We start from the raw sequence: 19,802 nt of genomic DNA on the forward strand, positions 1-19,802 counted from the left end.
TGAAAGGCCCAGCCAGGTGTAGCCAATGAGAATAACATGAAAGGGGGGTCCTCCCCTAAGGGCAGAGACAAGGGCCCCCAGAAGCCCTGCCTGTGAAGCCCTGCAGAACTAGGATCTCATTAAGGAACATTGCCTTTTCCGGCTCGGGGTTCCACTTAAGTCTACCCAGCAGGATTTCAGAATCCCAGTGGACCTGTGTGGCTGTGTGTTTCCCACTCTCCCCCTTTCCTAGTGGGAGCATGTGTTTTGGTTGTCCTACCCATGTTCCTTGACTGTGTGTGAAGTAGGGGAGGGAGGGCAGTTTTTATTTTTGTTTCATGGGTCTCAGATGAAGGGTAGCCATGTCTGGACTCAATGCCCAGACAGCCCAACATTATCATTTGGTATGGAGACCCCTGCAGGAGCCAGTACTTTGAACCTGGTGCTCTGACTCTTAAACACTCACGGTAGGTGGTCTACACATGAGCTCTGAATAAATGAATGAAGGTCTGAGTAAACCGTGAATTAATGATTGGGCTTATTGAAGATAAACCCTGCTCCAAGGCCCTGGGAACACAAAGATGAGTAAGGGAGTCCATGCCCCTTACAGTGCTCCCAGGAAGGACTTCCATCAGAGGAGGAAAGAGGGTGGACAAACTCTCAGAGCACAGATGGGAGGAGTGGGTCTGAGTGGGAGGTGTGGCAGGTGGGTGCTGGTTTGCACTGTCCAGAGGAGACATCCCAGGGGTCCTCTAGCATGGCTTTTGGGGTAAGCATGGGTCTCAGGCTCAACACTTTTTCTTCAGTGCAGTATTGGCTTCTTCAAAAGGTCCCAGCAGCAATCCAACAAGGGACAGGGGCAGCTACCCACCCACAGGTATGTGGTAGATGGAGGGCTGGGACTGAAGGCTGCAGAAGGGAGTAGGACACTCAACGATGCTCAAGAGTTCTGACTCTGCCTGTGGTTTACAGACCCATTCTGCTGACTTGTGTGTGAAACCCACCTGTCCCATGGGATGACTCATGCCAGAGTGGTACATACTAGGTGACTCCCATACCAGCTGATTCACACTCACAAAGACTCACACTCTGAGTGACTCACAGAATGGTGACTCACACAGCAGGGTGACTCACTCAGGCTCTCTTTTCAAAGAATTTGTATGATGTAGTATGCAGCACTGTCTTTTCTGGGTTTAACCTCAGTGATGGACATGATGGCCGCCACTGCCAAGCTGGGCGAGCTCACCTCTCAGGGCACCTAACCACATCCTGGTTGGTTTGGGACACCCCACTTCATTTTCATTCAGTTCTGGTATGAGCGATATGGTGAGGAGCTCTGTGAAAAGCATTGTCTGGACCTAAATATCTGCTTTAATGAAAACCCAGGCAAGGAAAGAAATCCAGGCTAATGGTCCCAAGCCACAGACCTCCCCTGTCAGGTTCAGAGTGTTCTCAGTGGGAAAGATGGGATGATTTGTGAGTTAGCACTCTGGAGGCTAGATCTCCTGGGAAGCTCCTGGATTGGAGAGCCACAACTGGGTGCTGAAGCCACGCCTTCTTCCCCCTGGGTACTCATTTCATCCCCCCTGCACAGGACCCTGCCTGCTCTGTTCTGTGGATACCTGCCCCCTGGGTGTTAGAGAAGTCCCCTCACCCAGTCCTGTGTGCTCAGCCCCAATAAGTCCCCATTCTCCAGAAACCCCCAGATCAGGAAGTACTTGGCTGAGTTGTGCAGTCAGGCAGGCCTGGGCTCGTGGGCCTGAATGTCTCCCATACAGCTAGACAGAGGACCTGTGAAGTCACTTAGGCTCTCTGGCCCTTATTTTCCCCATCTGTAAATTATAAGGCTGTGGATGTGGAACAGATACTCAGTAAATGCCCTGGGGAAGAGGAATGTGAGGAGAAGTAAAGACCCTATTCTGGGATTCAGGGGGTGTGGGCCTTAAGCCTAGTTTGTCACCAGTGCCCTGGGACCCTAGGTCAAGTGCATGTGTACGTGAGGGGTGTTGCAACAGTAGTACCAGGAACCTCTGGAACTCTGATGTTTTGTGATTTGGGGTTGCTGTCTCTAAACCACAGCCTTTGACTTCCAGCTCAGGGTCTCCAAGGCTCTGATGAGGACTCTGAAAGGCAGGTGGCATAAGTCGGCAGGACTGACTCCTCTGGAACACCGTGAAGGAGGTGGTCTTGGCTTCTTCACTCCCTCTCAGGGCTTGGCAGAGACACTGGTCCTCAGCAGGTTAAGTGAGAGTTCACTGGTGAGTAAATGGCATTGGTCTAGGGGCTTTAGATATACTCCCAACTCCCTGATAACTCACCAGGAATTGGATGAGAACTGGCTCCTCTAGAACTTTCCAGAAAGGGCTCCACCCTCCTCTTCTAGTCCGCAAAACTTGAAATACTAAGCTCCTTAAATTTATCATTCACAACTAGGAGCTCCCAGAGCTCAGCTAGGCATCTGCAGAGATTCAAGGACTCACTCATTGCAGAGGCTGCCAAGCTTATTTGGGTGTGGGCTGTGCCATGAACCAGGTGCCCACAGCCTCAAAGGGAAGAGAGGTCTCTCAACAGGTGGGAGAATGAGATGGGGAGACCTGGGCTGTGGGCACAGGTGGTGGGGTTCTGCATGCAGGCTTCCTGGGGCATGTGACAGCTGAGCTTGAGTCACAAAGTTCTCAGAAAGATTAGCCTGGATGGTAAAGGAGGAGGAGAGGTGGGGAAGAGGGACTTGGCAATTGAATGGAGGTGTGTTTGAACGTGGAGCTGCTGAATATGGGTGCAACTGTATATACATGTGTGTACATGGATGTAGGTGAGTCTCTCTGTGTGTATGCATGTGCGTGTGTGTGTGAAAGAAAGCTTGGGGAGGGAGGAGTAGAAGCTAGCAAGGGAGGGGCTCCAGCCTTGGGGAGGGGCTAGGGCTGATGGGCAGGGGCCATGCCTGTCTTATTTTTGGATGTATCCCCTGTGCCCTGCAGGCTCAGTGATGTCTGTTAGATGGATGAAAGGGAGCACTGGGTGCTTCCCAGACCCTGGGCAGTCATAGAAGACCCCTCTCTTGACTGCAGTCAGGAGCATAAAAATATCCCCCCATTCTCCAGAAGCCACTTTCCCTCAGCTCATGGCTCAGCACATCCACAAGTCCTCCCAGGTGCTGGGTAGAGAAGCCAGGGTTTTGTTAAAGGCTTACCTTCCTGCCAGGCTCTGGCTGCTACCTGAACAAGGACAGGGTGGTGGGAGGTCAGACTTCAGAGTACAGACAGGGAGGGGGGCAGGCAAAGTATCTATGTAGGAAAGACTTCTTAATTTGCAACTAACAGAAACCCACTCAAATTGTCTTAACAAAAAGGAATGAATTAGATCCCAGAACTGGACGTCCAGGGCAAGAAGGCTCAGGTATTGTCAGGTCCAAGGCTCAGAGGATGTCCCCAGGTGGCTGTCCACACTTGGCAGCTTGGCCTTGCTCTAGGAATACTTTTCTCAGGCAGGTGGCACAGATGGGCTCCCAGCCCCAGGTCTAATGACTCCTTAGCACCTGTGACTTCTCCACCCTATCCTCCACAGAGACCCACCCAGAAGGTTCTGATTGGACACTTGTCAGCCCTGCCCCAGTCAAGATCACTCTGATTGGCCAGCCTGGGTCAAATGGCTCCTTGGTGCAGGGAAGGCACCTGGGGAAGGAGCAGTGCCCCAAGGCTCCAGGCTCAGAGAGGTGAAGCTGTCAAGCAAACAGAAACTGTAGGTGGGCCTCATGCTCTGGGACAGGCACCTTACAACCACAATCACATCTTCAGAAAAGGGAACAGATGACTTGGGGACATTTCCATGTGTTCAAGAGTTAGGAATATTTATTTAAAGGCAAACAGCTTGGTCAAGTAGAGGTGTCCTATCTAGCAATGCTCAAGGAGAAGAGGTATGTGTGATTTGGGGGTTGAAAAGAAAGAATTGAGGAAGAAAGTTTAGATTTTTCCAAAAACATCTGGAAGTGAACTCTGCATAAAAAAACCCCATACAACCCTGAGAAATGTCCCCAGGGCCCAGCAGTCCCCAGACCACAACTGAAAACTCTCCGCTCTAGAACTGTGATTTCCGGCACTTCACGTGAGGAACGGAATGTGAGCTTGCCATTTTGCAAATCATTTCCTCCATCATTTTGTTTTTCCGCAGTGACACATGAAGTTGCCCTCCTGATGTAGTATCTATCATATGGTGCCTGGTTTCCTTCCATCTTTTTAAAATAATGTATTTCCACTTAGCTTGTGCTGTCTTCTGGGATTAATTAGTAACTGCACAACTTACATGAGGTTTAGGTGGCCAGTGCCTCTTGACAGATGGCAGCTGAAGAAAAATAGGAAATGATGGCAGAAACAGTAATTATGATTTTCTGGATGTGAGAAGTTTATGAAATACCTGCAGGGTTGAAGCTCCCACATAAGTTCTTGGCGCTCCTGAGCCTTGTGGCTGGGCAGCGGCCATTCATCCTCCACCGAACGCTGCTTGGAAATGACATTTCCCATTATATGGAAGGCAAGAAAGAAAAAAAAAAGAAAAGAAATTTGATTTATATGCAAGACTCCTGCTCCATAATTATGGTCTAGAATTAATTGAATACCCTGTAGCTTTTTGTACTGTATATGCTAATGATGACCAAAAATGGATTCTCTTCTATATTTCTTTATTAACTTATCTTAAAGTGACATATTGTGAATAACAACCTCCTGTGCTGCTGGACTAGGCAATTTTATAATTTGCAATTCAAGCTGTTTATTCTATTCAATTTGTTTAGGTAATTTATTTTTCTAGGAAGGAAAAAAAAGACCTAAATTATAGGAACTAACAGTCCCTGTTGCTGGAAAGTGCCGGGGATTGGGAGTGAATAAATATTCCTGAAATGAGATTATCATGACCTTGCGTGGGGGGCTTAGTGAGTGGTCATGCTAGTTTTATTTTATGGACCATATTGAATTAATTTAATTATGGAATATCAGTGCTCTGCCTGGTAATTAGCACTGCAGAGATTTCTCTGAGTGCCAGCTCCAATGATGGGCAGGGCTGGGTGGATGCCGAGTTGCAACCTTGCAGAGGTGGACGCCAATCCTGCAGCAGGAGGCCAGATGCTCAGTCCCCCTGAGATGGCAGTTTGGGGGTTCTCACCTTGTTCTCAAACTGGTCTAGCCCTTCTCTTCCCTAGAGATAAATGCAGGGGTTGAGCAGAGGGAGGTCAGTGTAGTGTCTTCTTTCTTTCCATATTATAGTTTGTTGTGATTTTATTACCTAATCTAATTATCAGTTGTGCCCAGCTCATCAGATACCTCAGCACTTTACACCAAATGGGAGAGTATTTGCCTGAACCCGGCAGCCCTCCGCCATGGGGCCTGGCCTCAGTAAAAGCAGGACAGAAAAGACTTTTCCTGCAGGTTCTGGTCACATCCCAGACCCAGGAATCCCTGATTCTTGTGCAGCAGAGAAGCAGTGAGGGGTGAGGCTCTGGCCAGCAAACACTCCTCTGTCACCACACTGACCATCTTGAACCTTCCACAGCCCTGCACCTCCTGTTTCTTTTTGTTACTCTCCCATCTCAGCTGATGAGTGACCTCTTCTTTTGCTGAGTAATTGGAAGATTTTATCAGACAGAAATTCCTTTCTCCCCCAGCAAGTTAACACATTGACCTGTGTCCTGCTCTGGCCCAACCCTTCTCTCTTCCCTCACTTCCTGCTACCTCTCTCCCTCCCTCTCTCCCTTCTTTCCTTCCTCCTCAATTGGGTTGCCCCACTGCTCAGGGCCAATCCTTCCACATTGTTCTGGGTTCCAGCCCCTTCCTGTGTTCTTGGGGATTTGACTTCATTGGCCATCCCTTTTCCATTCTGTATCATTAGACTTCTTTGTGTTGGTTTCTTCCTGATGGTATTTAAATCTTCTCAAGTCCACTAATATTAAGAAAATTCTTTCTCTGACTGGCTTATTTCCCTTAGCATAATATCCTCTAGCTGCATCTTTGTCATAGCAAGTGGCAAGATTTCATTCTTTCTGATGGCTGAGTAATATTCCATTGTGTGTGTGTGTGTGTGTATACACACACACATATATACATATACACACATATATACATTTATATATATACACACACACACACACATACACACACACATTGCTTCTTTATTCATTCATCTGTTGATGGACACTTGGGCTGCTTCCACAACTTGGCTATTGTAGATAATGCTGCCATAAACATTGGGGTGCATGTATCCATTTGAATTAGTATTTTTCTGTTCTTTGGGTAAACACCTAGTGGAGCAATTGCTGGATCCTAGGATAGTTCTACTTTTAACTTTAAGAAACAAAACAAATGAAAGAAGGGGGAAAACAGAGACAGAAATCAGAAACAGACTCTTAACTATAGAGAACAAACTGATGGTTACCAGAGGAGAGGTGGCTGGGAGGATGGGGAAATGGGTGATGGGGATCAAGGAGGGCGTATGTCATGATGAGCACTGGTGATGTAGGCAAGTGCTGAATCACTATATTGTACACTTGAAACTAATATTACACTGTATGTTAACTATACTGGAATTTAAATAAAAATTCTACTTTGACTCATCTTTCTCCAGCTACCACCCTCTGGCTTCCATTTCACACCTCTGGTATTTCTTTGCTTCTCTCATTGCTTACATACAAACTCAAGCTTCCACTAAAACTGCTGTGGCCAGCGTTCCTACTCCCCATGGGCTCTTGATTGTTGGACAGACCATTTTCATTCCTCCTCTTATTGATGCCTTAGCCTATGTCCCTTTTAGTGGGGAGCATAGTGGTTAACAGCTTGGTGTCACAACCTCTGTTTGTCTCAGTTTCCACATCTCTAAAAAAGGGATAATAATAGGATACAGGAAAGTGCTTAGAATACTATCTGGCATTGCATAAGCGCTTGGTATGTGGTATGTATTATGATTATTGATGACTCCCTCCCAAACTCCATACTCATGCATGCAGCTGTCTATTGGACATGTCTTGATGCCAATCTTAACCCATTAACCCCTGAGTTCATCATCTTCTCCAGCATTCTCTCTCCCTATGAATGGACCCATTGGATGAAAGTTGTCAAAGTCAGAAGCCTGGGCCTGGCTCTGGCTGTTGGTCTGACTTTTCCTTTGGTACCCAGGGCTCATTAATAACCAAATCTGCTTCTAGAATGATCTTTCTTTCTTTCTTTCTTTCTTTCTTTCTTTCTTTCTTTCTTTCTTCTTTCTTTTTTTTTTTAAGATTCACTTATTTATTTGAGGGGAAGGAGGGGCTGAGAGAGTGGGAGAGAGAGTCCCAAGCAGACTCAGCACTGAGCATGGAGCTTGACATGGGGCCTGATCTCATGACCCTGAGATCATGACCTAAGCCTAAACCAAGAATTGGACGTTTAACTGATTGCACAACCCAGGTGGCCCTAGAAATTTGTCAATGCTTTCTACTTTCCTTCATCTTCACTGCCAGTACCTGAGAGCATACTGCCAGAGTATCCTGACCTGCCTCTTGATTTTGAATCCATTTTCTGGACGAGCCTTCTGGAAAGAGACCCCTGTTTGTGTCAGTGTGTTGCAGGAACTCTTGGGTGGCACCCACTGCTCCTGAGAGGAAACAGTATTCTCTGGAGGCTGCTCCAGGGTCCTTGTGGCCTGCCACTCCCTGTTTCTCCAGCCTCAGGCTTCTCCATTTGTCCTCCACACCTGCTCTGGGCATACCAACATTGAACTATTTGCAGTCACTTGAATATACTTTGTTGTTGGAAATGTGACTTAGACTTTGGGTGAAAAAAACACACTCAGCAGAGAATCATCCCAATAATGTAGAATTAGAGATGGCACCTGCATTGGCTCCCTTTTAAGGAGACTTCCTGGAAGCCCCACACATTACTTGCCCACACCTGTGGAACTCACTGACAAGCTCACTTCTGGCTGCAAGAGAAGCAAGGAAGGGTGGCCATGTGCCAGCTGAGTAAGTCTTTACTGAGGTTGAAGGGGTGTGGGTACTGGAGATGTCAACATTGCAACCACATGTGCCAGGGCCCCTGCCAGGCTTGCATGTACGAGTGGAAAGGTGAGTGTGGGGTGCTCTCGGCCTGTCTACAAGACCTGTTCAGCGGAATGGAGCCCTAGTCCCAGGACTGGGGACCTCTCACTGCAGTTTCTCACTGACACCTACTGAGCCCAGGCTCCTTCCCCTCAGCTGTTCTCTGGGCCCTTTGGGTAGAGAAGCTTCCTGATGGCCCTGCTCTGACTCCTCAGGGCAGACCCCCATCTGACCCACAGAGAAGGTCTCTGGTCTTTAGATGTTTGTGTTGGGTGGGAGTCAGGTGTTGTCCTTGTATTCCCCGGGGTATACACCAAACTTTCCCAGGGGCTCTCATGAAGCTCCTTTCACTTGGCTTAAGGTGAAAGCAGAAGAAAAACCAACAGCAATTCAGAATGAGTCTTTCTCAAGATAAATCTCCTAAATCTCTCCCATCTCTCTTGCCGTATCCTCTGGACTTCCTTAAGTACCTACCTTGAGGTGAGGGATCACCTCTTCCTGAAGAAGTGATGCACAGAAGGATGGAGTTATAAGCCCACTGGGTGGCCTGTCATGGCAGGACAATCCTTCCCTGCATCCTATGGTCCTAGGGGGCAGAGTTCTGTTACCCTGGTCAGCCAGCAGCCAGCAGTCTGCACAGGGATGAGAGGGACCAAGTGAGACCCTGGGCTTTCTGAAGGTGCTCTTGTTATAGATGGAACACGGCCATGGGCTCAGCCCAGCTTGGCTTTGCCACCTATTTCAAGGAATTCAATGTATCCTATGGAAATAGGATGTCAGCCACACATGTGATTAACTTTTTTCTTATAGCCACATTTAAAGAACCAGGCAGAATCATTATAATATTGTGTTTTATTAAACACAATATATCAAAAACATTATTTAAAATGCAATAAATATAAAAAACATTAATGAGATATTTTATGCACACATATTTTGCACTAAGTCACCCAAATTCCACATGCATTTTACACTCAAAGGATATCCCAGTTCACGATGTCACACTCCAAGGTTCAGGAACCTCTTCTGGTTGGTGGCTGCTGCATGGGCAGTGCAGGTCCAGCTGGCTGGATAGTAGATTTCTGTTCATGTTGGGGGCTTTACTCTCTATGCCTCCACTCCCTGGGCTCTAAGGGAGGGTGGTAATGTTGCCCATTAGCCCCTTGGGAATGGTAAAGTGGTAGCAGTTAAATGTCACATGGTAATGTTTGAGGTAATCACTAAGGGTTTTTTTGGTTATATTTTTGTTGAAGCTGTGGCACTCCCATATGCTTCCTCCATGGGCCCTTTGTTGTCCTTGGGGGTACCTGTCAACCCAGAGAACAGAGGCCACAAAGCACTTAGAGAAAACAGAGAAGTCAATTGCCTTTCTAAATATTAATAGCTATATTTTTTGAAAGATTCTTTGGTGCCTGATACTACTGAGCACTTTTAAGTATATTCCTTCATTATCATTCATTATTCTTATTTTCATTTCATAGATGTGGATATTGACATAGATCCACCAACTTGTCTGAAGTCACACAGAAGTCAGGTGGAGGAAACGGAATTTGAAAGTTGGCAAACTGACTTCCTCTGTAAGCCTCCTATTAAAAGGTTTTTTTTTTTTTTTTGAATCTTTTAGAGACAATCTTCTTTCTGGTCAAAGCACAAGTGTTTGGAATTTTGAGGGAGAAAAGATTTGTGCAGTTCTTGGGTTTGGATATCTAAAAAGAGTTTCAAGAAGTAACAGCCCTAAAGATGCGAAGTTTAGACCTAAAAGGCATAGAGATATAGAGGTGGGAAGAATGCCAAATGGCATAGAGGGTACTTCTCCCAGTACAGAGATGAAAGCTGATGCACTGAAAGCTCATGAGAGGAGGGTAAACAGAAATCTGGATAAGTTTTGGATGTCCCAGAGCAGGGATGTGCACCTGGCCATAGGCCTCCAATGTAGCTGTGGATGGGCGTCTGAAGCAGGAGGGGTCTGCCTCACCCCATGTACTCTGCGCTCAGCCCCTGGAGCAAGGGGCTGCTTGCTGGCCCTGCCCATGAGGGCAGAATGGGACCTGCAGATGGAGGGCTGGGACTACCCCAGGGAGATTCCACAGAATGAAGGTCAGTGAAAGGCCATGCTGAGCCAGGATCACCTCTGGGGAGCCAGCAAGGATGCTGGGGTATGCAAAAGCCAAAGAAGTGTTCCCTGGCCCCTGAGAGGCGTGGAGAGAGCCCAGAGGCCCTGCTCACCATGCCAAGACACTACTTTGGACCAGGGGAAACCCAGGACCTGCAGTGGCCAAGATTAAACCTTGTTTTTGGCAAGTACCATTTGATGGAGATAAGTTTTGGCTACATAACCCAAGCAAAGTAGAGCTCAGGCTTTTCTAGTCTGGGCTGGATGCTCATCTTATGAAACTGGGAACATGGTGGTCCAAGAAGCTTCAGGGCACTAAGGGTTGCTGGACCCCATCTCCCACACAAGCGTGGGCCAGGTCCCGTGCTATAGTCTCCCTGGCCACACCAGAGCGGCCTCTGTGCATGGAGGCATTCTGGTCACTCCCTCCTCACCAAGGCTGAAAACTCTCAGAAGAAGGAAGGAGGGAGGGAGGGAAGAAGAGAAAATGGGGAGAATAAGAATGATTTTTTCTTCCTTTAAAGGGCAGTCACCTGAATAACACTTGGACCAGGCAAGGGCAGGAATGGAGGAAAACATTTCTGATGCTCGTCGGTCCTGAAATACCTGGGTCAGACAGTTGACTCTGTGGATGCCTCTAGAATTCATCTCAGGGAGGTAGGCGCAGAGAAATATTCCAGCTGAGTGCAGACGTCAGGAAGCACACACTCCACAGGTCAGGGCTCCAGGTGCATGTGTGTGCATGACAGCCCCGGGGTCAAGCCCATGCCCAACCCTCCCAAGTGCAGGCAGCCCCTAGAGCAAGTGTCAAGCCTGATGTGCAGACAGCCAGCCTGCTGAGCCCCCACACTGCCCTGTCCAGTCCTGTCCTCCACCCGTGGAATGGTATTGTGATGCCCTCAGAAGAGACAGAGAAACCAAGACTCAGAGAGTCAAAGGAACTTATCCAGCGTCATTTTATTTGGTAGGGCAGCCAGGGTTTGAACCCAGATTTCACTGGCAAGTCTGTGTGTTTCCTACTGCCTCACACTATCATCTCAAAGCCCAAAAAATCAGGACTCCAAGTTGTGTCTATAATGCTGGAAGCCTTGGACATGAAGAGAGTCTCTGTTTAGATGTGGCTCTGCAGAAGCTGGTTTCTGTTGTTGCCTCCGGCTGAGCCAGAGCTGTCAGAGCGCAGGGACGGCGCTTTGCGTCCTTGCTCCACTCTGTGCCCTGATGGTTGTGCACGGCCTGGCCCGTGGGAGTGGCTGCCCCGAGACAGGCAGCAGGGAAGGCTGGCCCTGGAGCGGGATCCCCTGTGGCTCACGGGAGGCGCTGAGACAGTGCCCTCTCAGTCCTCACTGGGCTGCTGGCGTAGGAGAGCATGAAGGGCTAATTTCATGGCTGATAAAACTCTCTGTACATGAGACTTCACAGACAAATGAGAGCACGGCTCTTCTCTTTACTATGACATTTATTTTCTCCTTTCCTCGTGAGAGGTACGTGTTCCAGCCTAACTCAGTCCTGCCCCTTTCCCGCCCCCACCGGAGTCTGCGAGGGGGAATCGGGGCTTTTGTGGGGAAAGTGTGGACACCAGAGGGGTGAAGTAGCTGGCTCAGGGCGCCCAGCCACATGGAGGCTCCCCGGGAGCAGCTGGGGCTCTGTGGCCGGCTGGTGCCAGGTTCCCCATGGTGCTGCGGGGTGTTCCATGTCAACCCGAAGGCTGCATTCTGCCTGGCTCTGAAACAACGGGACCCAGTATGATGGGAGGAGGACCTGTCGGCCTGCATCTTCTCATGGCCGTCCCCAGCCATGCCTACTCTCCGTGAATTCTCCAGGACCCAGCTGAAGCCCGGCCTGTTCCCTGTGGTTTCCTGATTGCTCCTGTTCACAGTCCTCTCCTTTCCCCGGAACGATGTCTGAAGCTGACTCTTCTGTTCCTTCTGACGCTTCCCCATGGGCCGGGCTCTGCACTTCAGGATGTTCTCCCTGGAGGCCGCACTATTTGCCGCATAGTAGGGGCGAGGAAGCTGAGGTCCGGCCGGTGGGGTGTGATACCCCGGCTGAAATGTGATGGAGCCTGATGAGCTCCATCGCCTGTGAGGTCCAAGGCCTGTGCCCAGGCCGCACTGGCTCACATGCCCGACTTTCCAGAGGCCACACTTTACCCGAACACCTCCGTGTGTTTGGTGTCTTCACTAATTACACTAGAAGCTTCTTGGGAACAGATATCACTTATTTTTTCTTCTGTGCTTTCCCCCAAGTATGAAACACAGACACATGTACAGGTACGGAATATAGAACACACACACACTAGTACCCACAGATAAACACACGGAAGACACACACAAAACACACACATGAACACAGCCGCATGCTGCATATACATGTCCGAATCCACATGCAAGGCTGCGTGTGCATGACGTCTGCCCTCAGAGCATATACAAACATGCTTACTTACATTCACTCCCAAGCACACAGGCATGATAAGGAAAGAAAGCTCTAAAAGGGGTTTTGGCAGAACACAGGACTAATGACTGCCTTGGGAGTCGGCTGCAGCGGACATTTGGTTCCCCCTGCCACCTCTGGGTCTCACGCATACCCTGTGGCTGGGCTGTCGGATCACAGCTCGTTGGCCTGTGCCAGGAGCTCTCCCAGCTCAGTTTCCCCATCTGCAAAGTGTGGTCAGCCTGCCCTGCTCAAGGCTCGGTATGAGGAGTAGATGGGAGAACAGAAGCCCAATGTTGGGTTCATAAGAAACAGGTCTTTCACTTCGCCTTCAACAATGAGACCTACTATGCAGAAAAGAGATCAGGAAGCCCGCAGGTGGTCAGTTGGCAAAGAAAAATGCCTTTGTCAGTCCCAGGCTGGAAAATACTGGCAGGAAACGGAACTCAGAAATTCTCAATTGACATTGGAAAAATTGTATCATTATTATATTTTTTATCATATAGGTAGGAAACGATCCATTTTAAACATTTTAGAAAATACTGCAAAATATGAAGAATATTTTTAAAAAAGTTCCCAGGGACTCACCACTCTGGGATCTTCATCCACTGACTCCCTCGACAAATCTCTTCTGAGTACCTACTGTGTGCTGGTCGTGTTTTAAGCCCAACAGGTCAGCATGAGTGAGACAGGAAAAGTGTCTGCTACCACAGGACGTGAGTTCTGGTGGGGAAGGGACAGGTCACAGGTCAACAAACAAATAGTGCTCCACCTTCTAGATGATTTGTTATAGTAACTGCAGCAGGGTAAAGCTTGCATTTAGGGAGTGTGAGGGTTAATTTTATGTGCCAACTTGTCTGGACCATGGGGTGCCCAGGTATTCGGTCAAACACTTATTTCTGTGTGTGTCCGTGAGGGTGTTTTTGGATGAGATTAACATTTGACACTAGACTGAGTCAAGTAGGTTGCCCTTCCCAGTGTGGGTGGGTCTCATCCAGTGTGTGAAGGCTTGAACAGAGCGAAAGCTGGAGCAAGAGCGAATGCACTTTTCTGCCATCTTTGAGCTGAGACATTGGTCTGCTTTTGCCTTTGGATTCAGACTTGGACTGAGACCTACACCACTGGCTTTCCTGCTTCTCAGGCCTTCAGACTACAGATCTTGGGACTGCCCAGCCTCCACAATCATGTGAACCAATTCCTTACAACAAATCCTTTATTATCTCTATCTATTATCTATCATCTATCTATCTATCTATCTATCTATCTATCTATCATCTATCTATCTATCTATCATCTATCATCTATCTACCATCTATCTGTCTACATATTTCACCTGTCTATCATCTTCTATTGGCTTTGTTGCTCTGGAAAACCCTAAGTAATTCAAGGAAGAAACTGTCTTTCATGTGGGTAGCAGGTGAAAGATGGGGACGGGTGTGCAGGTCCAAGCCATGTAGGAGGGGCCAGCTCACCCTCGTGAGTATCACGAGCTGGTAATTGGCAAAGCTGCTTCTCATATAACAGCCAATTGGCTGGTGCCCCTTGTGGCTTGGTTGCATTGCATTTGCTTTAAGAGAGCCAAGATGTAGGTCTTCTTCCACTTTTTGTACACACTGCAAAAAGGGATATGCAAGAGCACGCAGGATCATTTCTCTGAGGTGCAGTGAAGTCACCTCATGGGAACATGGAAAGTGCTGGCTTGCACATTCCAGGATGGCATGATGAATTACTGGCATGGTGTCCTGAGAAATGAAGCCGTGACTGCCAAAGTTGGCAGTGTGGAGAGATGTACCTGCACACAGGTAGAGTGTGTAGGACTTGACAGGCTCCAGCATATCCCGTGCTCCTTTGATGACACGGATGTGGTAAAACAAAGCAGAGACCCCCAAACCAGGATCAGGAGAGTGAGAAGCTCCGCTGGACTGAGCTCCACAGGCTGGAGACTATCCCATGAGCTGGGTGGCCGTGGGCATGTCTCTGTCTTTGCCTGCCCTGGCTTACTTGGAGCCAGAGAGGTGAAGCTGGACCAGGACCCAGAGGGTGTGTGCACCAAGCCCCAACCCACTGATGTTTCCAGCCACTGTCCCATGTCACACAGGCAGTGGACATCACGCACAGGTAACACAAACTCACCCTCTGCTTCCAGAAAGCACTGTGTCCCCTAAGCTTCCACACTTCGTCATGCCATTCCTTCTGGTGGAGTGCCCTCCCCACTACCTGTCTTCTTCCCTCTCCCTCACCTCCTCCTCTTTCCATACAGTCAATTCCCAATGTTTTTCAGGGCTTATGTTCATGTCACACATCATATCCATACTGAAAGTGTCTTTGGACCCTAGGCTACCCCAGAACCCCCAGGAAGACTTACAGATATGTTTACAGTTGCTCTTACCACATTGCGTTACAGTCTCCCTTTTAAAAGTACACTGTGAGCATCTAGAAGATGGAGCTATTACTCCATGGAGCTGAAGAGGTGTGGGGTACGTACACACGGCTGGTCAGGTGGCTTTCTCCACAGCCAGTAGCCACATCTGGAGAGGGCTCTCACTGAAACATGGCTTAACTACCTGAAGCCACTGCGAGAACACTTGGCTTTCCCTTCTGAGTGGCACCCAAGGGTGAGAATGAGGGATGCCACTAGTCAGTGGCTTTGAGAGATTTTGACCCCCAACTCACCCTAAGAAACTAGTGTTACATGGCAAGCCAGGACACCAGTGGACAATGATGAGTCTTGCCAGCTGGCATTTACTCTCATACCTCTAGACAGTTTTAATTCTCTATTTTCTTCTTTTCCCTTTCTAGAAGAACACTGGTCAAGACCCACAGAATCAATCAAGGGCCACTAATGGGTGACCTTCACTAACTGACCTCTCACCTCCGTATACACTGTTTATGGATTGGCATCTATGACTAAGTCACCTCTCTAGAGTCAGTATGGCCCACGTGTTCCCAGCATTCCTTTATGTGTGCATGGATATGAATCTGTGAGTGTGTAGGAGTGTGTGACTCTCTCAAGTGTGTGTGTGCTGGTGAACATGTGTGTTTGTGATGAGTTGTGCAGGTTACTGTTTCCCCTCACAGTAGAACAGGTGTGACACCTTTTCATCCATCCATCCATCCATCCATCCATCCATCCACTCATGCAAGATTAGTTGAGTCCTGCTCTGTGCCTGGCACTGTGTTGGGTGCTAGGGAAAGTGCAGTGCCCAAGACAGACACCTTTTGACCCACTGTTTCCAATGTGGGCCCTTTCTTGGCTTCTCGATGTGGTTGGCTACAGGTAGTGAAAGGCTGCTATTCAGGTAGACTTTCATATTTGTAAACAACATTTTGTAGCCCACGCTGGACTCCCAGGGCCAGGAAGAAAGGAAGTGAACAGCAGAAGGACACCTGCAAGGACTTCCCACCAGCATATCATCCATCTCAGAGACTTGAATCCCCTGGGTCCTACCAAACCATGTTCACCCATGTGACACACCACCTACCTCAAGCTCCTCCTTTGAACCTCCTGTGTTCACAGGTGCCTTCCTCTCCAGGTAAGCTTATTCCCCAGACGTTGCTCACTGCCAGCTCCAAATGCCTTCTCTCCACCTCTGTGTACCTTCTGGCTCTGCATACATGATACATGGCCAAACAATGTTGATTCTAGAACAAGCTTTTATAGACCATCCGTCAGGAAGCCTGACCTTGCCTCTTGGCCTCTTCAGAGAGCCCCTTCTCCCCATTTCTGCAGAACAAGCCTGCTGGTGCATGTGCTGAGCTACCCAGCCACTGTCTTCTACCCTGGCATGGTGTCCAGGGGCAGAAGCAGCCACACACTTTTTCATGTCCACGGCCTGGCATAGAGTGGCCGTGCACACAAGTTGACCTACTGAGTTAGTGCCCATCAGAGCTCAGCACAGATGCTGGGATTTGCAGGTAGCTCTCAGCAGGTGAAGAGGCCTGGGGATCAGGGCCTTAGCAAACGTCTAGTCATACCCTTGCTGTCCTCATGGAGCTGGAGCACTGGGGTCATTCTGCCGTGCATGAATCTGACCTCCAGCACACATCAGCTGTTCAGCCTCATTCTTCCTTGTGCCTTGGCTTTCTTGTCTTCACAAGGGACATAGTAAGACCTTGCTCACAGAGCAATGTGGTGCAGGGTAGTCCTTGCCTGCGAGGTCCTGCACCCCGGTGGTGGCAGCTATAGTCACCAAGAAAGGCAGGCGTCTGGGTTATCCCAGCTCCTCCCTCGTCTGGCCTCTTGTCTCCTGTCACCCACATCTGTCTTTCCCTTACAGGCCTTCCACACAAATCATCGACTCGCTCTTGGATTTCTACATTTCTCCTTGAGCAGAAAGGACAAAGCTGATTTAAGTGCAGGGAGCCTGTCAGTGGAGCAGAAGCGAGAAATGAGGATGGAAACAATTACAAATTAAAACCTGTCACTTCTGCAGTGCCTGCTGCCCCCCTCTTATGTGATTAAAATCACCTCCCTTCCAGAGGCCTCTGTGGGGGAGTTGGGTGCATGTCCTCCTGTGCTGTCCTCCTGGGCATTCCCCATAGGGCAGCTCTCCCCTTTCTCTGTGGGGCTCACCTGGCAGCATTTGCTCATTCATTCATTCAGCAAGTATTTGTGGAGAGATAAGGACGTGTCTGGCTGTGTTCCAGAGCCAGGAGACAGAGCCACCACGAAGACCCGATTTAACATGAGTGGGGATAGTGACAATGAAGTTCTTTAAATGCCCAAGTGTTACGTGTACTGGCTGTTAGCAAAATGGAGAGGGCTGTGCGATCCATCTGTGCAGACCAGGTACAGGGGGAAGGCTGGTGGCTGGCGGGCAGAGCTGGAAGGAGCTCACAGGGACAGCTGGGAAGAGGAGTCTCAGGATACATGTGTCAGGTGAATGGAGTTGGGAAAACAAAAGATTTATGGGGGAGTAGCCCTCACAGAAGGAAAAGGGCAGAGCAGAACTGGGCCAGGGAGCCCACAGACCACGGTGAGATGTACCTGCATCTCCAGCCCGTGTGAGCAGGGAGGGGCTCTCAGAGCACGCGGTCTGTCCTGGGGCCCTGCCTGTACCCAGAGCCCTGTGCTGGGGAAATGGCCAGGCTCTCACACATCTGCTACACACACTGTTATTGGCTGGGGACAGCTGGAAGAGTGACATTGCCTTGAAAGCTGGGCAGACCTGAAGGAATCAGTGTTCGGGCTGCCAGCAAATCCCTTTCCTGTTGCTGAGTCCTTTCCTGTAGGGAGTTTGAGTGGTGCATCTTTGTGTCTGCCACAGTAAAAAGTGAGGTTTATTGACCCAAAAGAGAGGAAGCATCCCTGCCCCCTCTACCTCCATTCAGGGCCCTAAGAAGGTTCTGAAAGACAGGGCTGCCTAGCATGGAGGGAAGGCTGGGCAAGAACCCAGAGGCTGCCCAGCGGCAGGGAGGCAGAACCTTGGGGTCCTCACCCCACACCTGAGTCCCTGTTGCAGGGGGTGACCTGAGTCCATGGGCTGGGGCTGGAAAGAGGTCTTGGCTGCCTCTTAGAGTCCCACCTGCCTTAAGGTGCTGGATGGTGGGGTTGGAAGAGGAAGCAGGCATCCCAAAGCTCCTGTGTGGGCTGTGGATGAAGGACAGGTTGGTGTGGACTCAGGCCTCTCTGGGCATCCCAGGTTGAGGAACTTTTGTCTGGGATAGGGGCTATGCTGGAGTTTCTGATGGTTAAGTTCTAGAATAAAATGACAGAAAAGTGCTTGGTTCTTATTTTCATCATGGAAGATGTGGAGAGGAGGCATGCCATCTGTTATTATTCCTTGAAACCAATTACCTGGGGAGCTGATGTAATGCGCACTGATCAGTTGACGTGTTCAGACTTAGGCTAGATTATAAAAAGAAAAGTGAGAAATGGAAGTGGGTACCATCCCCGCAAACAGCGAGGGTAGAGGAGCTCCTGTTAAACTAACCCTGCTACAAGTCAGAACTGTAGACTCTGGACACAGTGTTGAACCAAGTACAGGAAGGCATGGGAGAGTGATCAGAAGCAGGTGGACGCTGCAGCAGGGCTTTGGGGGGAGGGCAGCATGGGTGAGGCTTCATCCTTCACTCTCAGGATATGTGAGAGTGGGGACAGAAAGCCCAGAGTGTCCCTGGTTTGAAGAACGAGGGACAGGCTCGGGGCAATGGAAGCTGTAGGAAAGTGAAGGGAGATGTCTCAGAGAGGAGAGAGCCTGGTGGGGAGGGGGACAATTCTATGGATTAACTGTCCACATCTCCCGCTGATCTGCAGACCACACAAGGAGTCCAGCGGAGGCTAAAAGAGATTTCGTGACCTTCCATCACAGGGGAGCTGGGTTTCTCAGCATGAAGCCAGCCAGGCTGACTGCCTCCTTTAAAAAAAAGAATCAATATTGTGAGAGAAAGTGGGTGCAGTGGAGGAGGAATCTTCACACTGAAGCATCATGAAGGGATCCAGGGATGCTAAGCGTGGAGAGGACAGAGGAGGGGAGATGGAGCACGGCTATCCACTACTTACAGGGTCACTGTGTGTGACAGGGGCAGACATGCCGCATGGTCTCAAGGGTAAAATGGGCTCTGAGTTGCTGTTATAAGCAGACAGTTCTCAGCTCCACAATAACATTTGCTAAAAAGGAGTCTTATCCATTGAACTGTCATTGTCACTCTCATCACCCTCCTCCTGTTTCCACCCCGTTTCCGGTCACTGGAGGAGTTCTTCCTTAGAAGACCCAGTGACATTTGAGGGGCTGTTGTAAGCAGCAGGGCAGGGGGCAGGAGGAAATGGAGATGAACATACTGGAAAGGCTCTGGGGTCAGGTGGCCCTGGGTTTGAATCCCAGTGCTCATCCTTAAAAAAGAGACGTTTACTTTCTTGGGACTTGGATTTCCTGGGGACCTGGAACACAGGAGATGTTCAGTCAGGCACTGAATGGAGGGACAGCCACAGGTGTATGGAAGCAATACTGCTGGTCCAACGATGCTGCTACTGACTCCTTTGTGGTCCTCCTGGATGCTGGGAAACTACACTTGGGCCTCCCTGGGACTGGCAAGGTGACACCTGAGTGCCTGACCTGCGGGGGGGACCCTGAGCTCCTACCTCCCAGCCAGCTTGTCTACTTTGCCCAAGCCAGTGCCCTTGAGGGCTCACCCGAAGGAGCTGTCCCACCCAAGGAAGTGCCACTCCCCATTCGATGAAGGGAGGAGGCACATCATGTCCTTCCCTTCTTGTGTGCAAATTCA

General features: G+C 49.4%; 1 long non-coding RNA gene across 1 annotated transcript; it reads left to right on the forward strand.

The window, feature by feature from the left end:
* The first annotated feature begins 2,108 nt into the window (after window positions 1–2,108).
* Window positions 2,109–16,964, forward strand: LOC117796386. Its single transcript, XR_004620858.1, has 3 exons — window positions 2,109–2,237; window positions 15,912–16,111; window positions 16,856–16,964. It is a non-coding gene; the product is annotated as an uncharacterized LOC117796386 (long non-coding RNA).
* Window positions 16,965–19,802: the final 2,838 nt, after the last annotated feature.

The sequence above is a fragment of the Ailuropoda melanoleuca genome, chromosome 2, assembly GCF_002007445.2.
Source record: "Ailuropoda melanoleuca isolate Jingjing chromosome 2, ASM200744v2, whole genome shotgun sequence".
In the NCBI taxonomy this organism is placed as follows: Eukaryota; Metazoa; Chordata; class Mammalia; order Carnivora; family Ursidae; genus Ailuropoda; species Ailuropoda melanoleuca.